Below are 17,640 nucleotides of genomic sequence, written 5' to 3' on the forward strand. Positions count from 1 at the left end.
TTATTTATCTTAAATTGTTTTTTAATATTTCAATAATCATGTTCCAATCCTGTTTTCTGATCTAATCAGTAGGCATCAAACTCTCACAGAGTAACACGGGCAACTGCTAATGATGACTGTTTAGTGCTAAATGTAAGACCTCTTTTGGTCAATCTGTTTTCTCTGCAAAGGGAGCCAAACTGTGGAATGTTTTACCTGTTAGCCTGAAACCAGAAAGTAATATAAATATTTTAGTTGTGTTCTTTAAAAGTGGTTAAAAACAAAACAGCAGTGTTTGCACAAATAGTCTACTATAAGCTTGTTGGATCGTGTCGCCTTTGCTTTTGACTTTAGTAATTTTTATGTAAAGAATTATAATGTTGTGTATATGTATTTATTATATTTCCATTTTGTCAATTTTGTCAAACCTCCTGTGGATAGGTGTTAAGAATTAGCAAGTTTGCTAAAACACTTAAACAAATGGATTTGGTTGTCCAGTGTTATTTGGATGTCCATGTTAAATAAATAAATAAATAAATAAATAAATAAATAAATAAATAAATAAATAAAATAGAATGAAAAAAAAAACATTAATCAAAATATGCATTGGGTTAAAATAACCCATAGTTGGGAAGGTGCTATAATAACCTATAGTTGGGTTAGGCTATATGTTGGGGTATTTTAACTTAAGTATTTTAACTGAGTAGATTTACTACAACGAATGTTTCCATTTTAATTGATTCCACATTGGGACCATATAAACTGTAGCCTACTAGCGTTCTGGGAACGTGCTGTCTCTGTTCGCTGGGATATCAGGTGTGTTTCAACACATCCTGATTGTTCAATCAGTTTAGTTCTTTCAGAAAGAAGATGAGCTTTTTCAGAACACAGACTCATTCAGTACAGGGGCGTGTTCACTCAGACGCGTGCTTCAAAATAACGGAACAAATAATGCAGAATTGGTAAGGGCAGTTTCCTCTTCCATTCGCTAAATTGGTCTACCAGCCGAACAGCACTAATTGAGAGCGTGTTTGTGTAGGAGTGTGAAAATGAATCAGCCTCAGTTTAAGCTGCTGGACACATTTTTCACGTAATCTCCGTTTACAGACGTTGAAGTGCCACAATTGATGACTCACTATAGCCTAGTCTCTCTCCCTCTCTCTCTCCCTCTCTCTGTATCTCTATATCTCTATGGTCCACCTAGGGTCGGCGTTTTTGCTAAATAGTGCTCGGCTGTTGAATGGCGTCCTCGGAATACGCTTGCGCTGTAGGCATTACCAACCAGCTTTCCTGCCAAATACATGTCCTAGATGCAGACTCATTGCGCGGCGTCGGATGCTGTCCAGGTGGGAGAGCAAAACACGCGTGAAAATATAGAGGAGAAGACGAAATGACATGGACAGGTCTCGCAGAGGGATGCAAAAGAAAAGCCATCGTTAGACCTCTCCGTACATATTCTTATGTGCAACATCCTTCCGCAATATCACACCTTTACTCTCTCCGGCTGATGCTGCTGCCGATGTCTCTGCAGGTAGGGCTGCGAAAACACGCAGTTTATTCATGGCATTCATGTTGTGATTGGTAGGGGGTATTTTTCCAATGAACTTTATTATGCTCGAGTCTTGTGTTTTGTTATGACGGATTGGTGTACTTTTAGCCTTTAAGAAAAAAAATGTGGATGTTTATGTCGCAGTACGCTGCTTTAAGGACGTCAGTGAGCCGTGAGGGAACAGTAACGACCCGCCCTTTGCAAATATAATAGCATAAAGTGGTTAAGTGTGGCTCAGTGACAAATGTGTCTAAATGCTCTGCTTTGAGCAGCTATAGATTAGAAAGTGTTTACACAAGACTTAACGGCTACTCACGTATCAAGGCATGACTGAGCAAATAACAGCTATAACATCACAGGGAAGGTTTGACATGTGCATTAGCCCTGTTCTTGGCTTATGAAAGGAGAACGTGGCTTTTTTTGTGTGATCTAGCTACGATCAGCCTAATGATCATTGCTAAGCATTAGTCTGGTAGCCTAATATTGAATGAATAAATAGGCTACATTATATATATACATTATATATATATATATATATATATATACACACACACGCATATATATATATATATATATATATATATATATATATATATATATATATATATATATATATATATATATATACATATATATACACACACACACACACACACACACACACACACACACACATATATATATATATATATATATATATATATATATATATATATATATATATATATATATATATATATATATATATATGTGTGTGTGTGTGTGTGTGTGTGTGTGTATATATATATTTATATTCCCCTAATGATGTTTAACTGAGCAAGGAAATTTTCTAAATATGTCAATATGTTTTTATTCTGGAGGAAGTTATATTTGTTTTATTTTGGCTAGAATAAAAGCAGTTTTTAATTTTAAATCAAATTCAAAATTAATTTTAATTTAAAATTATGAGCCCTTTAAACTATATATCTTTTCGATTGTCAGAACTAAAAGAACAAACCATTGTTATACAGTAACTTGCCTAATTACACTAATGTGCCTAGCAAACCTTTACCTAGGTAAGCCTTTAAATGTCACTTTAAGTTGTTTAGAAGTGGTTTGAAAAAATATTAATAATATTATTTACTGTCATCATGCCAAAGATCAGTTATTAGGAAATGATTTCTTAAAAGTATTAAGTTTAGAAATGTGTTGAAAAAATCTTCTCTCTGTTAAACAGAAATTGGGGGAAAAATAATCAAGGGGGCTATAATTCAGGGGGTTTAATAATTCTGACTTTAACTCTGTAATTACATATTTTATTGCACAAAACTAAAATGTTGCATTGTTGATGAACCAATGCAAGGTAATCAGTCTGGCAAAAATCATAGTTACCACACGTTTACCAGGCTATAATAAAATCATGGTCAGTTTTGGTCAGGTAAATGTAAATATTTCAGTTAACACTTCAGTATCATATTATATATCAACATACCATGTTACCGCTGCAGAACTTTCTTATGTTTATAATAATATCTGAATATCTAAATTTTATTTATTTTATTTTTTTTTTTCAGTTTGTCTTTCTAATGAACAGGAAAACTTTCATAAAAACAATAAATTATAAAAACAGCTTGTTTGCCATTCAAATCTGTTTAGTTCAATATGTTGCACAATTCATGAATTATGACAAGACTTCAGCTTAAAAGCAGTTCTTTTAAAATAGGCTCTTTACTGGCATAGATGATTCAGTGGGAAACCTTAATCATCTGCAATCAGTAAGTGTTCAGGATTTTTGCGGTTTTGTACGTTTTGTAGTTTTGACAAAGTTTGGGGTGCGGGTTGTATATTTTAATCTGGTACTAGAAATTGACACAGAAAACCATTCTGTGTGGTAGCATACTCAAATAGTTGGCTTTAATTTAATAATTTTACAACAGGGAATCTAGAGATCAAGATACATTCATATTTAGTATATAGATTCATAATATAGACTATTTTGAGAAATGTAAACAATAACAATGGTCCTAATGTATTTCCTGTTTTGCATTTTTTTTCATAGCTTCTGAGAATCCAAAAAGGTCCACATATTGATAAATAATGTTATGACAGCTGTTTTAACGCGAAACTATGACTGAATATATGTAACAGTTATGAAATAGTTTGATAACAAGCAGGAAATGTTATGGGCCAATGACATACCACCTCGAAATGGTCTATAGGCTACTTGTTTACTGATATAATGGCATGACTGCTTGTAACCAATGGTAGTGTTTTAAAGAAGTTGTGTGACAAATGAAGCACGCTATTTTTACTTATTCACTACTATCTTAACCTTCTTAAATGAACTTTCTAAAGATATTTATTTATTCCATTCACCACTAGAGTCAGGGTTCATACTGTCATGGATAACCTGGAAAAGTAATGGGAATATGACATGGCATTTTCCAGGCCTGGAAAAATTTTGGAAAAACAAATAGGTCACTGAGGTTAGACCAATTTAACAGATATCCATATACTTGAATATATTTTAATAAACAATACTAGTTACATTTCATTAATCTAATATCTGTTTAAATATCTAAATTCTATCTGTTAATGTGATGTTCTCTGCGTGGGGTAAAATGGAAGGAATAAAGGTAATTATACAAAATAATTATTTCAAATAATTTTTACTAAATAATGCCAAATCCTCCATATTTAAATACATGGCATGTTAATGCTAACCAATAGTATCTGGATGCAGCCTTTGGGGCCTATCATACACATGGCACAATGTGGCGTAAGGCGTGATGCAATTGTTGTTTGCTAGTTTCAGCTTGGCGCAAGAGTCGTTTTGACGTTTTGCGCCCCACTGTTTAAATAGCAAATGCATTTGCACTCATATGTGCGCCCATGGGTGTTCTGGTCTAAAAAAGGAAGGCATTCTGACGCACATTGCTGGCGCGTTGCTATTTTGAGAAACTACAATAGATTTTTCAATAGACTAGAACAAAGCCAGTCTATTGTCCAGCACAGAGCGCGTTAGTTGTGCGCCTCAATTACACACTGCTTAATACACGATGTAGAGCAATACACAACTATCTTTACATATGAAAAAGAATAAAAATATTAAGGATATATATATATATATATATATATATATATATATATATATATATATATATATATATATATATAGGATATATCAAGGATATATATATAGGCTATAAATATAAAGGATTAAAATATTACAAAACATATTATTTTGTAGCCTACATAAATTTAAAAACCATACTTTCATGCCTTCTTCATCACAGGGGCTTTTTCACTTTATTTGTGACATTTTGCTTTTGTATAATGTTATCATTATTAGCAGTATTATTTATTATATCCATATATATTTTTTTTTATTAAAAACAAGCTTAGATTTGCCCACCTGTCAGGTTTCAGACCATATGGGGCACAGCATGTGTATTTGGATATAACTCATGTAAATAGCAAATGCACCATGGTGCAAAGCAACTGGCTCTTAAAGGGAATGGGAGATAAGAGTCTGATTGTTTTTTTTTTCAAAACACACATATAACTCATTAATAAAATGAGCTCAACCTTTAAAGAGCCCATATTATACATGAAATAGGGTCATATCTTGGTTGTAAGGGTCTCCAACAACAGTTTAATATGCATGCAAGGTCAAAAAACACTTTCATGGTCTTATAATCTGAATTTATTTTTACCTAATTATCCCAGCGACTCCTGTATGAATCGTCCAGTGATTCATTTGTTCCCAAACCCCTCCTTAGCGTGAAGCTAATCTGCGCTGATTGGACCAATGACAGTCTGTTGCAATTGGTCGACTGCCTTTAGTGAGAGAGTGAAATGCCCAACAGCTAATCAGCAATATAAAAGTAATCACAGTTCATACACGCTCGATAGTGTAGGCGTGGATTTTAGCTGAAAAGTGGGTCAATGTAAATACAGACGATGGACTTGATAATACAGACGACTATTTTATTGAGCAAAAACTCCAAAAACAGTTGAGGAGATCTCCTAGCTTGTCTCACTCTGCTCTTTTCACAGACACACACACATATTGCACACACACACACACACACACACACACACACACACACACACACACACACACACACACACACTTAACCCTGCTCCGGACGACAACACGCGCGCACACACACACACAAACACACACACCTCCGGACGACAGCGCGCGCACACGCACACACACACGCACACACAGACACACACACTACTCCTCCTCCACGGTGCTCCGTAAACAAAGCAGCACGCGTTGCGTTTTAAACGTGGCTTTGCACCCGATATGAGAATAAAGCGAGTTACCCTCATACAGTACACACGGTTACAAGTAACAAATCACAACTAAATACATTTGCAAGCTAGAGTAAACGAGGCAACTTTAATCGCACATACTTACACTTGAGAAATGGAGGAAGAAAAATCCATCCTGACGTCCATTAGTAAGTTACTCTTTACTGATCCTTCCTTTAACAAATGCCGATGAAGTATTCTTTGTAGCATGTAGTTTCCAGAAGTTTCCAGTAGTTTTCAACTGCTTGGCTATAATGCTGAGGTTTCATCTTTGGGTAGAGACTCAATCATATCCATCTGCAGTGCAGTGTGACTTCAATCGACCGGCTTGTGTGTGTGTGTGTGTCTGGGTTTCTATGTCAGAGAGCGGGGCCGCAGGTTTGAAATCTCCCGGGTTTGCGCGTGCACGTGAATAACTTGGTTTCGTTCGTACATCATGGCAAAACACCTAATGACTCTGTATCAAGGCGACTCGTTTGAAGCACTATGAGTCGACTCTTTTGTAGATGAATCAACAGTTTTAAACACTGTACACTAACAGATTTAAGCCTTAGCTGGATACTTCACTTCACTTAGAGCTGTGTTACAAACTACTTGGAAGGGCATTTTCAAAAACCCATAATATGGGCTCTTTAAGATCATGCGCCACGGCGCAAAGTGGATTTTTCTGTCCTCATATTAGCAAAAGTGGATTCTGACATGCCCTAAATGCATTTGTGCCCTGCGCTTTGCGCATGGATCGTAGAATAGAGCCCTTTATGATGCAAACTAAGATTGCATGCCTCAGAGATCTATGTTAGACACAATGCACGCATTGGAGCTAGTGATGTCACTGTGAGGGGAAGGGTTAGGGGTGGGGTTAGGTGAGCCCATTAAAAAGTATTGCATGCAGCTCAGATTGTACTGCACCGAGTCTGCAGCCAGACCCATCTCATGCTAACAGCACTGCACAAGTGAGTGGTGTCCTCTAGTGAAGCTCCTGAGCCCACATTATTCTTCAGTTTTTACCAGACACTTGTTTTTTACGTTGTTTTTTGGATGACATATTATTGCTAATGTAATGTAGTGTTGTGATTTCATTAGTTAATTGTTAATTTTAGCTTTTAAAACTAAAATCATCAGTCAGAATTGAGTAATCGTAATGCTTTGTATATTTTATTTTGCCAAGTGTGAAACTTTCATTTTTAGAAAATAAAATAGTTGCTTAGTATTTAACCTCCTCCAGTGATTGTATTCATGTTTCTTTTGTCAATTTGTCAAAGGAACGACTTGCGGGTCTTTAAGCCATTTAGTTCCATCATTTGCTTTCAGTGATTTTCTAGCTTTAGAATTCTAATATTTTTGTATAAATTGTGCTTAAGGATAGGCTTTGTTGTTTTTACTTCTTTTTTGTCCTTGGCCAATCACACCCTCTCAGGTTATTTGATCAGTGTCAGCATTATCAGTACATTTTAGATCTACAAATCTACATAAACTGCATACAGTGCTCAGCATAATTGAGTACATTTTGAAAATGAATACTTTTATTCATTTATCAGTGAATATAGGCACTGTATTTTGGGGCATTTAACCAAAACAGATTTATTAAACAGATATATTTATTAAAATTAAATTTTAGTCACCAAACATATTTAGAAATCGAAGGCTAATTGTATGAATGAGAATTAAATTCATGCAAAATATTGCATAAAAATATAAATAACCTACACAATTTCAACAAAATTTTTCTATTTTTTTGCTTCACTTGATTTTTCCTAATTTTTAAATTTGTTTGAAATATTTTTCTATAACACATAAATACGGGTGTACTACTTTTTTGACAGTTATCCTAAGTTATTTTGTTTGATGAGCTCCAGATTGGCTTTAGTACTGACTAATCTAATCTACAGTTGAAATCAGAATTATTAAACCCCCAATTATTAAAAAATTATTACCCCCACTTTAAATTTATTTTTCTTTTTTAAATATTTCCCAAATCCATTTGCGCCACTTTGTCGACTCATTGCGTGCTGATCTGAAAAGGAGGTGTGTGAAGGCTCATTGTTGGCGTATTGCTACTGTATTTGGAGGAACTGAAATAGACCGCGCCATTGACCAACTAAAAGCTGGTCTTCAGCACAGAGCGCATTAGTTATGCACCTGTGCAGGTCCAAATGCTTACACATTGCTTAATACACACATGATGTACATCAATTCATAAATATTCTTACATATAAAAACAATTAAACAATTAAAATTTTACAAAAATTATTATTTTCTGTTAAAATAAACCGCTGCCTCCCTGCCTTCACCTCGAGGGGCTGTTTTCAGTTTATTCATGACAATTTGCATTTGTATAATGTTATTGTTATTAGCAGTATTATTCATTATATGCATATTTATATTTGTTTTAATAAAAACAAGTTTAGATTTTTCCACCTGTTGGGTTTTGGAGAGGTCTGCATCACCATATGGGGCATAAGAATAGGACATGTGTTTGGATCTTTGACCACTCTTCATTATTATTATTGTTCATTTATTTGTTTGCTGGAAATTAAAACTAAATTTAGGAATAGTTTTAAAACAAATCGTTGTGCTTAACAAACAAAATTAAATATATAGGCTAATGAATGTCTTAAGTGTAGTGAGTACTACACCGTTTTCTTACTCCACAAAAGTAAAGGAATAAAGAGCAAAGTAAAGAGGTCGAATGGAGGAGGCTTGTTCTTTATCCTTGCTGCAGATGATCTGTTCTTGATTTTGAAGTGTTCAGTTTTTTTTACTCTTTTCCACCATTCTGCCATGTAAATAGCAAGAAGTAACGGACTTTTAAAGGGAATGTGAGATGAGACTCTGATTGGTTTAATACACATTATGCTCAAAACACACATTTAAATCTTTAAGAGAATAAGCTCAACCCTTTTAGACCATGTGTTGCCGTGCAGCCATTATTTTTCATCCTTAAAATAGCAAAAGGGGATTTGCACATGCCCCTTAATGCTTTTGCGCTATTCGCAGATCTGCAGAAGACAGTCAACATTTTTTAACCAACTTTTTTTAAGTTCCAGTTGAGCCAGCTAAAAAGACAGTGGGAAGGAACCAAAACTCCATCCAGTGACAGTCATGAAATCTCGGACTGGTCAATGAGCCAGTTCTTCTGTGGACTTCTGTGAAATGAGTCTGGTCAAGGTTCAGATAGTTGCACTAATTCTGATTCCAATGAAACACTTGCTGTCGAGTTTATTTGCAGTTTTGATTATTTTTGCTATCATATTATTGTTTATAGATTTGCATGTTTATATATGGCATGTGCTGCATCTAAAGTGTTATTATAATTTTTCTTAGCTAAAGGCATCATGGCAGCATGGCATGCACTGTTGCAGAATGGCAGGATGAATAAAGAAAGCTGTATTTCGAGACAAGACTATGGCTGTTCTTGTATGTAAATACTAGAGGAATCACATACAGATGCTTTTTTGCTGGCTGTTGGACTAGCTTTATACAATTTGATTAAACAGCTCAGTTAAAATGGGAAAAATACAGCATGCACAGTTTTTATGTTGCAAGAGTCATAGAAATCTGGTTCATACTTTAAAACAAGTCTAAGTTAAAGTGATTTAGCTCAGATGTCATGTTTTTTCTTTTCCGTCATTGCTCATTTGCATATTTTTATTAATGTTACCATGCTGATGTGTCTGTGATTAGAAGATGGACCTTTGGTTATTTGCTATAGATCCATCCAGACACACATGGATTGTTGTAACCATGCGCAGAGATCAAAGGTGATTCTAAACTGAATTTCCCTAGAGGCACTGAGTGATTTTTTTTCTACTATTTTTTTGACTGTTGCTGGCCATTTTTAAAATAGGCTCTTGTTTGAGAGCAGAGTGAAGCCTCTGTTCCCAGTTGTAGGTCTTTTTAGGCAAATGAGTGGAGAAGCTGAAATGGAAAATGTCCCTCCCTGAAGGGTTCTTTGACCTGCAGTACTATTGGTTTACTTTGATTACTGCTCTTTCTGTATGGGCATCACACACTTACCAACCTGCATCCTTAGGTGTTTTATTATATGTTATGTTATATTTTCTCTAAGGACTTCTTTTACAAATATTTCCCTTTGAAGAAGGATGTTCATCTTTGTGAATGGCTTTTTCCATATGTTATTATGTAGGGTATTAAGCATTATTTGTTATTTGCTTCATGCAAGGTGGTAATTACCACCAATAGAACAAAACTCATTTTGTTTTATCAGCAATTTTATTTCACAGTAATGATTTAAATACATTTTTAAATATATATCATTCCAGAAAATTGACAAAAAGGTTAATAACAAATACATTCAAAAACTTTAGAAATACTTCTGAAGACACAAACCATTTTTTGGAACTTATTATATATAGTAGGTATAGTATAGTATAGGTATATAGCAGGGCCAGAGTGGGACTCCTTTTCAGCCCTAGAGTTTCAAGCCTTAGACAGGCCCACTTCAGTTCATGACTGACTATATTATGATAACGTTATTTGCAATTCGGTACTTTACAGTAACGATTTACACAATGTAATGTTTAACAGTATCCGAATCTTCTGTAAGAATTAGCGCTCATAAATATCCAAACCTTGAAATAAAAAATATCAAATCAATATATATTAAGCTATATATAAAACAGATTAAAATTAAATGTATTGAATTTTCTAATGACACTATCACATCTTTTTTAAGGAAACAGCTGCTTTATAACTTCCAATATTTTTCATAAATATGAGAACATTAAAGGGTAGCTACATCTTTAACACTATTCTTTAAAACACCACAACGTCCTTTTCTGCAATATCTGAATATACGTTCTGTGCAAAACTGCTATTTTTTGCACTGTTATACCAGACAACCACAGCATTACTTTCTATTGATGGCTTCATCTGTTTCTCACTTTTTCTGATTAAGTTAACTCAGATTTATTAATGTAGTTAATCTTCTGATTTCATTAATTGTCTCAGGGCATTTTATATTGAGCAGGTGTAATATTCATTAACATTAATATTTTGAATTGTTATATTCAGTGACAATCCTACATGCCCATTCTAGTGTGTTGGGCTCATGACATGCTCGATGACGTTACGGGGCCTTGCTCTTCACTGTTAGCTGCAAACTGGACAAAAGGCTGAATAATGATCGTCTGATCGTATTATTTTTTTTTTCACACAGTTCAAACTGTGTGTTTATCCAAATTAGAGAATATTTGTGTATGTATTGCGAATCTTGTATTTTTACATGCACACAAAATTCAAGCAATAATTTTGTAATCAATTGAAATTAGATTAAAATTTGGCCTCAGTAAGATATCTGGAAAAAGAAAATGCATATTTTTATTCATCCAGAATGCATTAATTGCTCAAAATAGCACATCCCGTGCAGTCATGGTGTTTAGTTAACCAAAGCTTACCTGTTTTAATCAGTGTGTTTAAAGAGCTGAAGGTCTCCTGGGATGAAGTTGATGCCAGGGTTTGGAACTGTAGTTTTTAAGCAGTGTGTGCTGAGTTTTCTTTGATGGCTGTCTAATATCTTGAAAGTGAAGCAGCTTCATAAATACTAAGAGTCCAACGTGGCCTTGGGCCGCTTATTCTCATGCATTATTTGTCTTGTGTGGCCTTTTAAGTCAGAAAGTTTCTACCTCTACAACTAGAGTAAACTTCTTTCACAGCCTTTTTTTCCATCAGTTCTTACAGATCTTAAGGTTACTGAAATATTTTAACCATTCATTTCTGAGGTTATTCAGCAACATTTTGTTTATTCAAACCATCAACATGCATGCAGAGGTTATGTTTTTTTTTTTTTTTACACACCCTTTTACTCTACTAAAATGATCAGTAGTCATGTTCAGACGAAAAAAAAAAATCTTTGTTTAGGTGGAAGAATTGAAAGTGATTTATTGAATTATAGACATACAGAACTGTTACAACTAATTAAGTTCTTTGACAAGATTTAAATGTCGATTTTGACAGGCTGTAATAAAGGACAATCCAGTTGCCCTTTGCAACTGATGTGTGATATGACTTTTCAAGATCATTTTGACCAACAAATGTGTATTGTGTGTGCAAGAACCATTGTGGGATTGATGTCATGTGACATTATGATGTTTGTTTTGCCATTTTTGATCTAGTCCGTACTAGAGATAAATCGATCTGTTTTTTTTATTTCAGGTATTTGAGCATATTTGTTACCATTTAAACAATATTTACAACACCTAAATCTCCAGGCTTGCATATATGCAAAAGTGATTGATACTTGAGCTTTTTCTTCCTATAGTATTTAGTTGCAGAGCTCATCAGTTGAATATATACAGTTGAAGTCAGAATTATTAGCCCCATTTGAATATTTTTTTTTCTTTTTTAAATATTTCCCAAATGATGTTTAACAGGCGACGCAGTAGGTAGTTCTGTCGCCTCACAGCAAGAAGGTTGCTGGTTCGAGCCTTAAGAGGTATGCAGAAGACCATCTCTGACCACACAACACATCCAACCTTGAGGTGGATGGGCTACAGCAGCAGAAGACCACACCACTGTCAGTTAAGAACAGAAAAGTGAGGCTACAATTCACACAGACCAAAATTGTACAATAGAAGATTGGAAAACGTTGCTTGGTCTAATGAGTCTCAGTTTCTGGTGCGTAGGGTCAGAAATTGGTGACAACAGCAAGAAAGCCTGGATCCATCCTGCCTTGTATTAATGGTTCAGGCTAGTGGTGGTGGTGTAATGGTGTGGGGGATATTTTCTTGGCACACTTTGGGCCCGTTAGTATCAATTGAGCATCATGTCAATGCCACAGCCTACCCGAGTATTGTTGCTGACCATTTCCATCCCATGACTACAGTGTACACATCTTCTGATGGCTACTTCCAACAGGATAAATCGCCATGTCATAAAGTGTGAATCATCTCAAACTGTTTTCTTGAAAAATTACAATGAGCTCACTGTACTCAAATGGCCTCCAAAGTCACCAGATCTCAATCCAATAGAGCACCTTTGGCATGTGATCGAATGGGAGATTCACATCATTGATGTGCAGCCAAAAAATCTGCACCAACTGATTGATGCCATCATGTCAATATGGACCAAAATCACTGAGGAATATTTCGAGAAGGATTAAGGCAGTTCTAGAGGCAAAAGGGGGTCCATCCCGGTACTAGTAAGGTGTACCTAATAAAGTTGCCGGAGAGTGTATATTAGCTTGTATAATGATATTGCGTGTTTTCACAGATTATTTATTAGCAAATTAGTTCTAATATTTTTAGTTGTTGAACATAAAGTGATTATGTCAAATGATTACAATGTACCTGAACAACATGAATGGCATTTTTTGGCGTTAACCATCCCTTTAAGTAAGTTCAAAGAGCAGGTTCAGCCCTGAATAACTAATCTGTTTACTGTGGATGCTTGAATATTAATGGCCTGGATGGAAGTTTTTAGTTTCCAACTTGTAATTTACTTTAATTGCAAGAGATAAAAGGTTTCTTTTATCAAGCCAAAACATTATTTACACTTGTTTTGAAGCATCTGGCAGTAGTTTGTTTGCTCTCTTTGTTGTTTATCAAGGAGTCATTAACTTATAGAGGCTGCCGTAAAAGAGGTTTGGCCGTAATTAGATTCAAAATTGTCTTGCATAGAATTATAATGAAGGTTCTATAAGAAACTGCAGCAAGTATAATAGAAATAAACAGGCTGAAGGAGAAGTGCTTGGTGTAACAATCTGGAGCTAGGCAAAGTTTTTAGAGGTTGTAATTAATTTGGGGGAATTTGCAGGACTAGGTCATGTTTCCAATATGACTACATTTTAATAGACATAATCCTTTGAGCTGGGTTGCTGGTGAGAAAGCAAAGCTGGCAGAATATTAATACAGGGAGAACTGACAACAGAGACTTAAACTGACCATGCATAATAGGCTTTGCTGAATGACTTTATTATTAATCATTAATATCCCAATCTGCTATGTAATTGCAAAGCTGATGATGTGATGGTGACTTTGTTGGGCTGTTTGTTTTTTTATTGTGAGTTAAAAATTCATTAGGATGATGAGAGATATTTAAACGTCACTGTTCATTTCAAATCTCAACAGGATATGTATTACAAGATATTTAATTAATTTCAGCTTCATCAAATATTCCATCAAAAATGTTTATTGTCAGAACATGACAAACTGCAGTTGATTTAAAAAATCTGAGGTACAGTATTTATAATGATGAATATCTATATATAGTTGTGTTAAAATTGCTATTGAGAACATCAGCACTGCCTCATCTGGCTTCAAACTACTTATTCACAGAGACGTCAGTGTTCTTCACTAAATTCAAACACTTTTCTTGGAGATGCTTGCAAGGTTGAGTTGAGGCCTATCCACAAATAATCAATCCTACACTAACACTGCATGTGAATAGATAAACAGTCCATGTTTTGTTCCATTTTCAAGCATTATACCTAACATTCATCAAATATGTTATTAATGTTTTAATAAAAAATTACGTCTCCCTAAATGCCATTGTCATTTTGGGTCATCTTCAACTTTACTTATTTGGATTATTATTTTTAGTCACTTAAGTGTAACAAAGGCTAGCTAGTGAGCTCTTTGAGATAAGATCTCTTGTTTGTCTTAGTCCTTGTTAGTTTACCTCCTATGCTGGAGTGTGAATTTGCAAAAGATACAAAACCAGGAGGATTTTCTGGTATCTTCAAATAATAATAAGAACTCGCTGTCGCTGTGGCGTTCATTGAAAAATCTTTTTACTGCTGCAGCTTTAGTAGCACTCAGTTAAATACACAATTTAGTGGGCAGTGCTTATTAGTAGAAACAGAAGTTGCCGTTACAGGTTTAATACATAATCTTGTTTTCCCAGCCTTGCCTGAAAGTATGGCATTTGTTAGACAAAAGGCGCAGCCATGCCTGGAACTGACAATATGCATTACTTTGGATACATAATACTGTATTTCACACATAGGCAGTCAGACTTGATGTGCCTAGCACCTATAATTTGCAATACATTGGATAAATGATACTGTCCCTTGCTCACAGGCCACCAAACCTACTCCCTTAGAATGCATCTTGCAATGTAAAAACATAATGTATATGTTTAAAGAAATGTCAAATCCTGCTCGTGGCTAGTCAGTTGAAATAAGAATTTAACTTTTAACTACTGCATAATGATTTAATGTTATGTAGCTATGTCATTCTGGCTGGAGGTAGGCTATATGCAGTTGTTGTTTATATAATATAGCCTTATAATCTTGTGCACATCCAAACATTTGAATTGGTTAAGAAACTTCTTTAAACTTTTTAAATCAACCCAGGCTCATTCTGATTATGTACCCCTTTATACATTTCTGGAGAGAGCAAAATACATCCCAGGAGCTACGTTTTTTTGCCGTTTTTTGTTTTCACCAATCCACCAGAGACCGCTGTCAACTGACTGACTGACCAACCGACCGATCCCCCAACCTACCCTCTCCCTAAATCAAACCAATAATGTTTTAAAAAGCACAGATTGACCTGCTCAACCCCCTCCCTAAACCTAACCGCAGTCCAGAAAAAGAAAAGCCCTCATCTGTTTTCACCACGTTTTCAAATTTGACATATTCTCACCCTGTTATTTACTAGTTTGTTTTATTTTTTTAGCTTTTGAATTGTCTTGCCTGCTTTCTGGAACCGTTTTTCACTGGACTCAAACCCCATTGTGGCAGTCAACTCCGCACTTCATCGCAAGTTTGTCAACTTGCATGTCTAGCTACCGGACAAACTGGAAACAACGGAAATACCGCCCATACAGAGCTAAGCGGTCAGCTGGTAATCCAGAAAAGGAACAGCATCATACCACCCTGTAGTGTTCATTTTTAAAATGAAATGCAGCCATTTTAACAGATTTATGTGTGTTGAGCATCAATTAAGACAACGTTAGAATCTTCTGAAAAATTTGATAATTTTGTCTTCTAATTTGAAATCTTCATTGGGGGTTGAAATTAGTGACGTAGCACTCAACTGCAAGTGGAATCATGACATGTCAGTGTCTCATTATTATTCAGCGACTGAGTTTTCTTATCTTATGAGAAGACCATACTTCTTAATTATTCACGAGAGCACGTGATGCCTTCCAGGGACAGCTGTGAGACCCAGGAGTAGTTAAGCTTTTATGAATAGGGCTAGACTCTGGCCAAGACAAGCAAGCTGTTTGTGTGTATCAAGCAGTTTTGTTGGAAGAGTTACGAGAATTGGAGAACGGTGGACTTCTCTTATCAGTTTGTCACCATTCTGACACATTACCTGACTGGAAAAAAAAAAAAGAGAATTCAGAGAGAGCATGACGGATGCCCAACTTGCGTGAGAGAAGTCGTGTGTGTCAGAGAAAGAGAGAGACCAAATGTTTTATGCACTCTCTCTGCCTATGGTGCACCTTTGTCCAGTCCAGTTTTGTCCAGATCAATGTTTTCTTTCAAAAAGCAAAGCTAATTGTTGGAATACATGTGCAAGTGACCTGCTCCACTGCTAACCCCTGTGTCTGCATTTAGACCTAGGGATTGAGGAGGATATAGGTCTGATTTTTAGTCTGGTTGCTGTATAAGTCAACTGACAGTCTCCTTCCTTGGGTCCATGGCTCCACGCCCATTTATGAAGCAATTTAAAAAAAAAAAAACATTCTGAGGTAGACCTGAACTGAAAGAGGGGGGGTTTCATGAGTTTGGTAATTTTATTAGGCTATCACTTTCTTAATGTATTAAAGTTAGGAGATCTGGGAAAATGCATGTTTCTCCCTGCCATCCAAAAACATGCATTCTGAAGTCATGAACGTGCACCAAATAGAAACCCAGGCTCATTCTGAAAATATAGTCCTTTATATATTTTTGGACATTACAAAATGTGTCCCAGGAGCTTTTGCAGCTTTTGTTTTTGCAAATCCACCAGAGGCTGCTGTGTACACATTTGAGATCTTAAATTTCTCTCCCGGGTTCCATTTGCACCTGCAGTTCTCTTGAAAAATCCACTAGAGTTGACTGACTGACTGAAAAATTAACCGATTCTTCCACCCTCTTCCCTAAACCCAACTGCAGTGTTGAAAAGCCCCCTGTTTTTTTAACACATTTTCAGATTTGACCACATTCTCACCCTGTTATTTATTTGTTTGTTTTATTTTTTGCCATTTGTTTTTGTCTTACCTGCTTTCTGGAACTGTTCTTCACTGCACTCCTACACCCCTGTTGTCATGGTCAACTCCGCACTGCATCTTAAGTTTGCCGACGTACATTTCAAGCTAACTGCATAATCTGGTAACAGCGGGAAGGCATTCCATATGGAGGCAACTGGTCAGCTGTTAGCGTGAAAAGGACTGGCATCATACTGCACCGTAGTGCTCGTTTTTAAGACGAAATGCAGCCATTCATAGCTCTGACTACATAATTCGCCAGAAATGTATAAAGAGCTACGTTTTCAGAATGAGCCTATGTTGTCAAATAGATGACCGTAAACAAACTTATAACACTAGAATTATGTCATTCATCAATTAGGAAACATTATACTAATTCATACTATTGCAAATCCAAACTTAAAAATCTTTATTTAATTTGAAAAACAGTATTATATCTAGCACTTCATCAACTAAACTTGTCCTGGGAACAGTATTTCATGAATGCAATGATTGTTGGTCTCTGCTGACGTCTCTATGGAGACAAGCACTTTGTTCAACATAAGCGTAGGGTTTGACACAGGTCAGCAGGGTGCAGAAATCATACTTATTACTGCCAGTTTCCTCAAAGCTGACATTTGGGGTAAAGTTGTATATTATAAAGTTGTAGG

General features: G+C 35.6%; 1 protein-coding gene across 8 annotated transcripts in view; it reads left to right on the plus strand.

Annotated features, from left to right (window-relative positions):
- apba1a (amyloid beta (A4) precursor protein-binding, family A, member 1a) overlaps positions 1–17,640 on the plus strand; it is a 104,961-nt gene that overhangs the window by 12,171 nt on the left and 75,150 nt on the right. For 3 of the 8 annotated variants that reach the window (XR_012406355.1, XM_073951433.1, XM_073951435.1), the window contains exon 1: positions 1,283–1,510. The exons of the other annotated variants lie outside the window; for them this stretch is intronic. The gene's annotated coding sequence lies outside the window, so the exon portion shown is untranslated. Of the gene's footprint in view, positions 1–1,282; positions 1,511–17,640 lie in introns of those variants that run through there. 8 annotated transcript variants of the gene reach the window in all.

Source organism: Danio rerio, chromosome 5 (assembly GCF_049306965.1).
Source record: "Danio rerio strain Tuebingen ecotype United States chromosome 5, GRCz12tu, whole genome shotgun sequence".
NCBI lineage: Eukaryota > Metazoa > Chordata > Actinopteri > Cypriniformes > Danionidae > Danio > Danio rerio.